Source organism: Etheostoma spectabile, chromosome 17 (assembly GCF_008692095.1).
Source record: "Etheostoma spectabile isolate EspeVRDwgs_2016 chromosome 17, UIUC_Espe_1.0, whole genome shotgun sequence".
Taxonomy (NCBI): domain Eukaryota; kingdom Metazoa; phylum Chordata; class Actinopteri; order Perciformes; family Percidae; genus Etheostoma; species Etheostoma spectabile.
In genome coordinates, this window is record NC_045749.1 from 3,823,679 (window position 1) to 3,835,740 (window position 12,062).

Sequence of the window (12,062 nt, forward strand, 5' to 3'; positions counted from 1 at the left end):
TTCAATTGCACATATATATACTGGTACTAAACACATGCACATACATATATACTGGTACTAAACACTTGCACATACATATATACTGGTACTAAACACATGCACATACATATATACTGGTACTAAACCCATGCACATACATGTATACTGGTACTAAACCCATGCACATACATGTATACTGGTACTAAACCCATGCACATACATGTATACTGGTACTAAACACATGCACTTACATGTATACTGGTACTAAACACTTGCACACCATGGATATACTGGTATAAACACTGCACAGCATGATATACCCGTACTAAAAACTTGCACAACAGACTTACTGGTACTAAACCCATGCACATACATGTAACTGGTACTAAACACATACATATACATGTATACTGGTACTCTAACACATGCACATACATGTATAGGTACTAAAAACACATGCACATACATGTATATGGTACTAAACATAGCACATTAAATGTATACTGGTACTAAACACATGCACATACATGTATACTGGTACTAAACACATGCACATGCATATAATGGTACTAAAGCACATGCCATGATATATACTGGTAATAAACACATGGCACATAATATAGATGTACTAAACATGCACATACATATACTGGTACTACACAAACGTGCACCTACATGTAACTGGTACTAAACACTGCACATACATGTATACGGTACTAAAACCCATGCACAAACATGTCTAGGTACTAAAACACAGGCACATACATATACTGGTACTAACACATAATCCATATACTGTATAAACACATGCACATACATGTATACGGTACTAAACACATGCACCATACATGTATATGGTACTAAACACCATCACTACAGGTATACTGGTACTAAACCACATGGCACATACAGTATACTGGTATACAAAAAAATAAAAACACATGCACAACATGTATACTGGTACTAAACACATGACATACATGTATATGGTATAAACACTGCACATGCATATACTGGTACTAAACACAGCACATGCATAATACTGGTACTAAACACATGCACATACATTATACTGGTACAAACACATGCCATACATATTCTGGTACTAAAACACTTGCACATCATATATAGGTACTAAACACATGCACATGCATTATACTGGTACTAAACAATGCACATGCAATATACTGGTACTAACACATGCAACCATACATATATACTGGTACTAAACACATGCACATACATTATACGGTACTAAACACTTGCAAACATATATCTGGTACTAAACACTGCACATATATATACACAGGGGGTCTGCAGATGGAAATTAGCCTAGGCTACAATCTGGCATATTACATTTGTGAAAATGTCATTAATATGTATTGTCCCCTTTGTTTTTTTCAAAATAAATAAATAAAATAAAAAATAAATAATAAATATACTGGTACTAAACACATGCTATACATACATAATACTTCAATTTGGCATACATGCATATTTCCCTTGCGCATACATATAAAAAACTCACTTGCGCCATACAATATATTCATGCACAAATGCATGCATAACATGTGTGAGTATGTATGTATGTGTGCATGGAGTATGTGTGGATGTGGATGTGGTCAGTGGTGGGGTGGATGGTGGATTGCCTAAACAGTGCTTTCACTTTCACTTAGGAAGTGGGGTACAAATACAGTTCAAAACCCAATGACAATATGCGAGACATACTGACATATAATAAGAGCAGCCAAGTCAAGGAGCTTGCAAAAAACATTACATTTACCATTTACCAATCAAAACGATCATAGAATTCCACAAAATGTATTCAAATTTTGTTTTGTTTTGTAATGGCGTTTATACTACACATGGGAAAAGTAAGTACATGTACATAATCTGGACATTTTTTTAAATTGAGAATCATTTTTGAATCAAGAATTGATTTGAATTGAATTGTGAGCCTAAAAATCGACTTTTAATCGTGACATTTTCTGAATCGTGCACCTCTAGACCTTATGCACATAACTTACTACATCCTTATCCATACATACTACATACATACATACTCACACATCTTATGCAAGTAAGTAAGTACATATGTATACACAGATAAAGTGCACAAGTCAAGTATATGTATGTAGTGAAAGTGAAGTATATCTGTATGCGCAAGTGTATGTGCAAGTAAAGTAGATATGTACTGTATGTGCAAGTATTCAATTCTGGTCTAGGCAGCTTCTATATATAACGATGAATTTCTACAGATTGAGGCAAAAACCTCTCAGAATACATGCTTAGGAATGGTTTGATGCCTACTCAACAGGCATCAAACCATTCATATCAAATCTAAATTCACCTCATTCTTATTCGTCACATTTTATGTATGAAGCAGAGAAAAGTAGCCAGTATTTTCATTTGTCAACAGCAAATATACTCTTGTAACGACAATCACTAAGACACACAATTCATCAATTTTTAAGTCATATTTCATTTAAGGCAATGAACAAAACCTTGGTCGGGGTGAGGTTTGGCTAATTAAGATAACATTACCGAACAGGAAATGTCACTCAACAGGAAACTTCCACAAAAGCTTGCTGTTAAGCTGCGCGGCAGATTTGAAGATGTAAAGCCAAATCCACATGGCATTTTCCACTGTGCTGACAACTACAGCAATTTCTATTGGCCTCCTCATGACTGAAACCTCTGTGGCAGGAACTTTTATCTCCATCAATTTATGCAGTGGGTACTCTATTGATGTTATACTGACTATTGAAAATATAATCTAAAGGGTAGTCAACTCATCATGAGGGCTGAGACTGAAAACTGTCAAGTCTTCCTTGTCTATAAGGAAGTTGGTAAACATAATTGAGTGCTTTCACAGTTTTGATCAGGATATATAGAGAGAGAGCACATCGATTCATTTCCTGCAGCAGTAATGAAATGAAAACTGCAGATGTAAGATCAGTAATGGAAAAAACCCTCCTAGCTGACAGTTGTCACCCTCGGAAACACCAATTTGTACAATGTTCTTCAAAAACAATACAAGGGAATGACTAAATACTGCAAACGGAGTCTGTCATGAGCCGATGGCAGTTGGTCAGCTGATACTAAAGGAGCTCGGAGGGAATGTAGAAAGGAAATAAACTTCCCCAAAGAAACAGGCCCGGTTGAAATGTAAATCCTCTCTCTCTCTCTCTCATCTCTCTCTCTCTCTCTCTCTCTCTCTCTCTCTAAAAATACATCTGTGTTGTCAAAGCACTAACAACAACATACATAAACAACAAAGGAGTAATACACAGAGAACAGGATAATTATATAATTCTTATATAATATATAATATATATAACATAATGTAATGGTAGCTGAGCATCACAATGACCCAAGAGACAGGTGAGGGGGAAGAAAGAGAAGGCCATAGAGGGTGTGGATCCTTTGAAGAGACCATCAACACACACACACACCACACACACACACACACACACACACACACACACACACCACACACCACACACACACACACACACAAACACACACACACACCACACACACACACACACACCCACACACACACACACACACACACATGTTTAGATTAAATGGTCATTAAAAGGCTTATTCTCTGCGCACTATACCTGCTGTGTCCTCACCTCATTAGAGTTACTGGACACACACGCAAGCAACACTCACTCATACACGCACACACTTGACATTTTGAGGGCTATTCTGAGTAAATATCACGTTTCAGTATTACAGCGTTGGTGGCAACAACATTTTCGTGTGTCTCCGTCATTGTTGGCATATTGAGGAAACATGATAGTAAATCCAAAAATGGCTGTTTACACTGGAAAAATGCTCACTTTATGACAAAAGCCATATTTCATATGACTAGGCTGCTGCGCGGCGTGTGGTGGGAAAAGCCTTGTAACGCCCACTGTCCTCCTCCACCAGGTTAGAGAGCACCAGGTTTTAGATTACTATGCAAACTGGGTTACAAGATATTTAAGACGGTCTGACTTTCAAGAGGTGGGGAAAAAAAAAAAAAAAAAAATCACAGTAAATTATAAAGTAAACATTAAAATCAGCAGCTGAAGCAACTATAAAAAATGATCTTAGGAAAGTAACTTAGAATAACTAAAGAAATATTCAGTGGTTCAATGTAGAAACATGTTGTGTTTTTACAGGGGTGTAGGGAAGGTGGTAGTGGGCCTGTCATAAATGGAAAAACCTACCATCACTTTTGACTCAACTCCACCCAGCTCTCAGACAGTTAATAGTTAACGTTAAGGTTCGGGAAACTAAACAAATCAAACCTGCCTTGTGTAATTCACAATTGACAACACTTAAATCCAATATATCTATGCCTGTTTCCCTGGAGATTATCAAGAAAAGTTCATAGTGCTGCTCGTTATACAAAGTCCCAAATCTGAGTTGATGCAAACATGAGATAGTGCTTAAAGGTATTTTAGCCATTCGAAGTAGCCCAGTGTAGCAATAAATGTGTTGGCTGTGCAGGACAGGTGAGTGGCTAAGCTAACTCCTGTGGTGTGTTAATGCTGAAACTCTCATACCACACGCAAAACACCCACACACACACGCGGTTCTATGGGGTGTTTTAGAATCTGATCAGCAGTGTTAATTATCCCTTCTTCAAAAAAAGAAGTTAATGTGGATACATTTTGTAACGGAACGTTCCCAGATGAGTGTCTCGTAGAAAAGCCCTTGTGTATTTGTATTATTACATAACTGGGGGATTTTTTTTGAAAAGGATTGTGTTGGCTGTGTGTGGTTGTGTATGTACATTACATTACATGTCATTTAGCTGACCCTTTTATCCAAAGCGACTTACAATGGTACCTATGTCAGAGGCTTCATGCCTCTGGAGAACTAGGGGTTAAAGGAGAATTCCGGTATGCTTCCAGCACATACTGTAGCTCTGTTTGTAAATGTGGAGTGCTGTCAGTAGAGAGAGAAACTAAACCATCGGTGCTGCTACCCCGTGTTATCTTCCTGCTGGAGTTAGCAACCACAAGTTTTAAAGTGTTTTAGCCTCTAAAATGCTCAAAATGTCATTACAAGATCCCCCCCCCACCAAGTGAAGTGAATTGATTCCTTCAAGTGAACACAGTGATATGACTGCTGTAGTGTCAAAGAAATGCATGAAGGTATGCTAATAAAGCTCTTTTTAGTTCCTGTGTTAATACTGCAGGAGTGCTTCGGGACCATCTACAAACTACAAACAACCGAAAAGAGATAAAACATTTTTCAGAAAATAAGTATTAGTAAGTTTGGGGGACACTACCTATTTAATCATTAAATTGTTACAGATTTTTGTTCATCTCTTTCTGTGTTGTAGTTTGTAGACGGCCAAGCTCTCTAACTGCTCTCAACACAGGAACTAAAACACAGCTGAATTAGCACAGCTTTATGCATTTCTCTTACATCTACAACAGTCAGATTCACTGGGTTCACTCGGAAGAATCACTGCACAAGGGTAGGCACTGGTAATGACATTTAAGCATGTTTAGAGGCTAAAACACTATTTCAAACTTGCCTGTTTAAGCCTGTCGGGTGATAACTCTAGCAGGAAGATAATGGTGTAGGCAGACACGATTGGTTAGTTTCTCTCTCTACTGACAGCACTCCAAATTTACAAACAACAGAGCTACGTGGTGGAATGACCAGAATTCTCCTTTAAGTGTCTTGCTCAGGGACACTTGGTAATGTTCGCAGTGGGAATTGAACCCAGATCTCGCACAAAAGGCATGTGTCATATCCACTGCGCCATCACACACCCTTAATGTTCCCTGATATAGTGGGCTGTGTGGACCAATGTGACTTAAGTATGTTTTAATATGGTCAAAGTTTCAGCAGACTATAGAGGTTCCAGCAACATTTATTACAGTGCTTCTACAAGTTATTAGACCTGCAGCCTGGCAGATCAAACAATCACTGAGCAACATTTCATCCTGGTTTCCTCAAAGGCAAAACTGTTCCCTCTAAAGAACACAACAATGCTGACCTCAAGATGGAAATGTTGATTAAAATCTAGGGAGTAAGAACTGTCTCAAGGGCTGATAATCAGGGTTCAAAGTGTACTTTCGTCAACCAGTGAAATGTTACCAGCCAATCATAGATGACCATTATTGTACCTTTGCGGTAAGGGAAGACAATTACAGCCACTTGCATATTTCACCAGCATTTGGCTGGGGAGATAATGCCTATTTTGAACCCTGCTTATAATTAATCATCAGACCTCACCATATTACACTTTATTAGCTTGACAGACTGATTCACATGATGTTATGTTTAAGGACACCATGCCTGTAATGGAATAGGAAGCTTGAATAGGCCACAGCAATATTCCCATGTCTCCCCTAGAGAACCGAGTTGATTGAGCTAGTAGTTTATTGTGTCTGGTCCTGAGTAAAGTTTCCACTCCTACTCACTTCAAACCTTTGCCTGTTAGCATTGGAAAAAAACAACAACGACTGCATAAAAAAATAGCGCAGAACATTTTCCTTCAATCAATAAATGATTAACACCTTCCTTTCAGCTTTACCATAGGAAACCTGGTTTTAACAAAGTGGGCTGTAGTCCTCATAACACTGCAGCAATAAATCAGCGGTCTTTAACACAATTTCATACATAACCACATCGCAAGGGGAAAATAATTGTTTTGGTTACCAGAAGACACCTCTCTAAAATGTTTTGTTTCTTACTTCAACAACATGCTAAAAAAAATCTCTCTCAGTGGCAAAAAAAAAAAATAAAAAAACATACTTATCAATCTGTGTCCATAGGAAGAATGAGCAGCACGTTCAGAAGACAGTAGGAAGAAGCACCTTAGTTCATTCCTATAAAAATGCAAAATTTGAAGAGCAGCCCACTACAGTGAAAACAGAAAAAGCGGAAAGATTAGCATAATCAAAAAAATCTCAGTGCCGAGTACAACAATTCTGATTCTCTTCCTCTAAATCACATCAGAGAAGTTCCATTCAAACACACAAACCTTATATACAGCACCCGCCACTTCCTCTTTTTCAGTTCCCACCTGGGGGGTTACAAGATGGGGAAAATAATCCACCCCTGCCAGATGATCATTATGTGGAGATTAATTCAAGTAGCAGTCCAACAAAAATATTGCCAGAATGCTGTGTACAGCTGAACAATGCCTGAATTATATCTGCTTAAATTAATAAAAGGCTTTACTTTTACATTGTTCTTTTTATTTGTTAGATTAACAGCACATGTTTACCATATATTAGATTACTTACAATACAAATACAATATATAATATACACAAAAATAGGTGTAATCAGTGCAAATGCATTAAATCAAACAACGACTGGTAACTTCTTGTTGTTTTATTCATTATTATAAATAACACTAATGCAATGTTGTCATGTCAAATTCATAGAATTCTTCTCAAAACGTAGTTAGAGTATATTATTATTATTTATTAGGGACATTTTGACATTGAATTACTATACACGTGAGATCACCTAGTCAAACGTCAGGGGGTCTGGGTTGTGATCATGATTGATCACCACTGTGCTACACTGGGAGGAGGAAAGAAAAAAGAGAGCCATAATGTTGAAGGTATGAGACATCAGAATAAATGAGTGACTGTTATCATCTGTTTTTTTTCTTTTTCACACATGAAAAACTGTGATCTTTGATTATCATTTCACAACTGTGAATGCCAAACGTGCACACATGACGACCCAATGAAAAATAAAAGACGAATAGAAAGACAGCGCGGTGGGTACTGAAGGAGAGGATACAGTGGCAGTGGGGAGGAAATGAGGGGATAGTAGAGGGGGGAATCAGGCAAAAAAAATACACAGAAGCAAATGGGTTGTGCAAGTGTTTCAGTTTTAATACTTTAAATTGCATTGGTTTCTATTCAAATTTCTCATATTAATGTTGAATTCATTGACGTCAGAAAGTAGCTTCCTTGCATGCGTTCTGAATATATTAGACATGAGAAGGCCTTCAAACATCAAGTGACAAGAAATACTGAACACAAAAAAAAAGGATGATGAAAGCCGTCCCTCTGGTTTATGTAGAAATAAAGAACAGCTATATATAACTGAAAGTTAATGATCGCAGCCCTAAAGTGCTGGACGAAAGGGTTAGCGTAGCTCCTGCCAGCACACTTCCTGTGCTCTCAGTGTCACATTTCTGCCTCGCAACTCAGTCAGCAGCGGCCTGCCAACCCCCATCGGCTGCCTTCAATACTCTCTCTCGTCTCCTTTTCTAAGCCACGGCAGCACCAGACTGCGTCTTAAAGAGACACCTGGCTTTCTCCCCTGTACTCAGCTGTTTTTCTTACGGCTTAGTCTCCAGGGAGGGAGGAAAAACGTGTCTGAGTGGTATTCAGTTAACCATAAAAAGGGCCGTGTTCCCCACAGAGGCCATTAAAATTGGCTACTGCATCAAGAAAAACATGCTCACACTGGTAAATCAGCACTGGCCTCAGCACAAAACAAAAGGTGCACCAGAAAATTAATGTAAGCTACAAGAGACTTTGAGTCATTGCACCTACTGGAACTGATACTGGTAAAAATGACTGAGAATGAAATCCAAAAGCCCAAAATAATTCCACACCCCCCTAAAAAACAAACAACTGACATTATTTCTCAGAAAATCGTTGTTTCGAACATCAAGCACTTAGCCTAGCCATATGTACTGTTAAAAAATTAGACACGCGACGCGCCAAAATGTTCAAATCTTCAATCGAGGTTCCTATCTTGCAACCGTTGCAAAGTCTTTTCTAGTTTAAGAACGAAGCAGTGGTCAATTTCCTGTCCAGCGCCCCCCATCGTTTAAATAGCAAAGCACCTGAACCCCTCTTTACGTATGGGCATGGCTGGTCTACAGGGAGGTGGGTTAGGTGAATCTTGGCGTATGCTATGGTGAGGCCAGTGGGAGTGATCGCGCCATGGACCAACAAAAAAAATGGTCCTAAAGTCAACAGCGCAGCATTCACTGTTATTTTATCAAACACTACAGTATGAAACTGCCACAACAACAAACACACACAACACCACACACACACACACACAACACACACACACACACACACACACACCCCACAAACACACACACACACACACACACACACACAACCAACACAACACACACACACACACACACAACACACACCACACACCACACACACACAGATTACAAATAAAAAACATGATGGTGGCAAATCCACCATCATAATAACAATGTGCCAAGGTCCAAACGCCTGGCTGTTTTAAGGGGAGAGGACACTGATTGGTTTATGGTATATTATGCCCAAAACACATCATATGTTAATGAAGACACTAAGTAAACCCTTTGAACATGCGCCTGGCGCACGGAGCCTTTTTCTGGACGTGGATTTGTACATGCCCTAAACGCACCTGCGCCATGGCTATACGCTGGCGTTAGTTATCTAAAAAGGGGCCTTAAGTTCCGTTTTTGTGATTGGACTAGAGCTGCAACATAAGCCATTAGTCGATCGAGGGAAAAAAAAAACGGCAAATATTTTAAAATAGATTTTCTGCAAGTTTGTTTTCAGCCCCCTCTTAAATATAAAGATTGCTTTTCTTTTTTAATGTGTTAAAACTAAATATCTGGGTTTGGACGACAAAAAAAAAGCCATTTAAAGCCTACATTACTTGAGAAAACTGGGATGGATTTTAAACATTTAGAGACCAAACAAATCCCCGAAATAACGTGAGATTAATTGATAATGAAAAAATTGTTAGTTGAGCCTATTGTAGATGAATTGTTCAATACATTTGACGATGGCAAGCCAGGGAGCGTCAAGCAATCATTATTGATTCAGTGTTGGGACTTTTGCTGAATGCAGTGAGCTGAATCATATAGTCAACTTTAAAAAAGAATGTGCACACAGTCACTTGTGTCAGAAACTGGGATAAGAAGAACACAATCACACTTCACATTGGTTTTTGTATGGAAAACAAGACGACTAGACTAATAGTGAGCTTTAAAAAGGTCTTGAAGGCGGCTTTTGTCATTTTTGACAAAGCATGCTAGTGTCTTCCCCTGTGTCCAGTCTTGTGCTAAGACTAAACGTCGCTGGCTAGAGTTCATAACGGACAGATATGAGAACGGAAATGATTTTATTTTTCTAACTCTGCCAGAGCCGAGGCAAAAACACTTTCAAAAAATATCAAACTATTCTTTAACACAAGTATAAACATCACAATTCGTATTTCAGGGCCAACAAACAGCAGAGCATGGACAGGTACACATAAGGTTGTGACCTGAAATGTTAAGCTTGGTGGTATTTGCAAACACTGAAACATATGAATGTGGACAGGGCAAAAATTTAAAATATCATTCCTCTCAGGCTTTATTCACTGACAGGGTTGTCGGGTTGTGTCTCAATATTTTCATACTCTCCCTTTGTTATCCTTGACATCAGCACCATTAGTCCCTGGTTCAACAGACTATGGAGTCTATGGAATATGTCATCGGCTTTCAGGGTTTTCTTGGCCTTTCTCATATACTGACTCCACGTCATAAACCACAGAGCTAAAAGGGCAACACTTCAGTAGATTCGTTATCCTAAAACAACTCCAAAAGGAGACTAAAGACAGGGAGAGAAGAAATGAACGTCACCCATCCTTCATCATGTCATAGTCACAGAACATAGTTCAGCTCGCGCTGCAGGCGGCAGTCACTTAAGATGCTTTGTGATCACACATCCCACCACATAGATCATATTATACCGTAGCCAAAGCAGAGAGCAAAACGTGGCTTTAGTGCTTGGACGTGTGAAAACTGACTCTGAAGCATTCAAAAAAAGTTGAATTAAAAGCCATAAACAGTCTTTTACTGGTGAAATATCAGTTCCTCTGACGTGCTTACAGCTTTCTAACTGAGATTTCATTGACTAATTCATTATAGTTGTTGTAATTGTATATTTAGAAGGTTATAATTCAAAGGGGGGCAAAATATATATATAGTTTAAATAACTTAACCTCTGAAGGTTTCACAAGTCAATTTAAGACTTATAGACTTTAACACCATTAGATAAAGAAAATTTGTCACATCAGCAAGCCGTACTTCAGTTATTTCAGCTAGTATGTAAACCTTACACTTCCCCATAGCTGAAGAATAAAACAGTTTATGTCTGTGGTACGATCCAAAGGAATCAAAACACGAACGCTGATGGCTGCAACATAAGTTGCATGTTGGTAATCTTTGTAGTTGTAATACAGCAACATATTTGCACTAGTGAAAGAAAGTACTAGTACTACAACACACGGAAGAAATACAAAAGAGGCATTGAGGTGGCGGTTACAGGGACTTTTGAAAATTACGACCGGTTTTTTAAAATATTCAGACTTATTCAGCAAATTTTGGCGCAACATGTTAGATCTTGAGTTTTAAGCTTTGTCTAAGACCCATGGAAACCTGTTTGTCATGTTTGCCGTGGTAGTGTAGAATGCAGATGGTGGCTATTGTAAAGAGCAAAAACACCATCCATTTTGGTACTGAATGTATTTTAATGTAACTCGACTGCGCATTTTTCGACTGTAAGAACATACCGGCCACATTCACATTGGTGATAAATTAGGTTTGTGTTGGGAATTGACGTGTGCATTCACAAACACATGAGGCACATGGTCATGAGTGTTCTTTTGTGTTGGATGGACAGAGAGATATGTCAAGGTCAATGCTTACCACAGGAAACAAAGAGGGGCACAGTGTTGGGCATTATGTTTCTATACTACTACTACTAGACTCCACGCGACGCTAAACAAATGCACATGCGTCCTCCTGACCGCAAAAATGCTTATTAGTGTGCATCTTTTACATGTTCCTGTTCACAACTTGAATGATGTAGGATAATGTGAATCAAATGTTCAAGGAACAACACAAAAATAGTTAGGGCTGAACTAACGATTTATTACACGGAGAAGTAGAAAATTAATCACATTTAAATACATGTATACTGGTACTAAACCCATGCACATACATGTATACTGGTACTAAACACATACATATACATGTATACTGGTACTAAACACATGCACATACATGTATACTGGTACTAAACACAT

General features: G+C 38.5%; 1 protein-coding gene across 5 annotated transcripts in view; it reads right to left on the minus strand.

Moving 5' to 3' along the window:
* The window catches only part of wipf1b (WAS/WASL interacting protein family, member 1b), a 37,975-nt gene that overhangs the window by 12,277 nt on the left and 13,636 nt on the right, over nucleotides 1-12,062 (minus strand). The window contains exon 1 of one of the 5 annotated variants that reach the window (XM_032541273.1): nucleotides 6,757-6,829. The exons of the other annotated variants lie outside the window; for them this stretch is intronic. The gene's annotated coding sequence lies outside the window, so the exon portion shown is untranslated. Of the gene's footprint in view, nucleotides 1-6,756; nucleotides 6,830-12,062 lie in introns of those variants that run through there. 5 annotated transcript variants of the gene reach the window in all.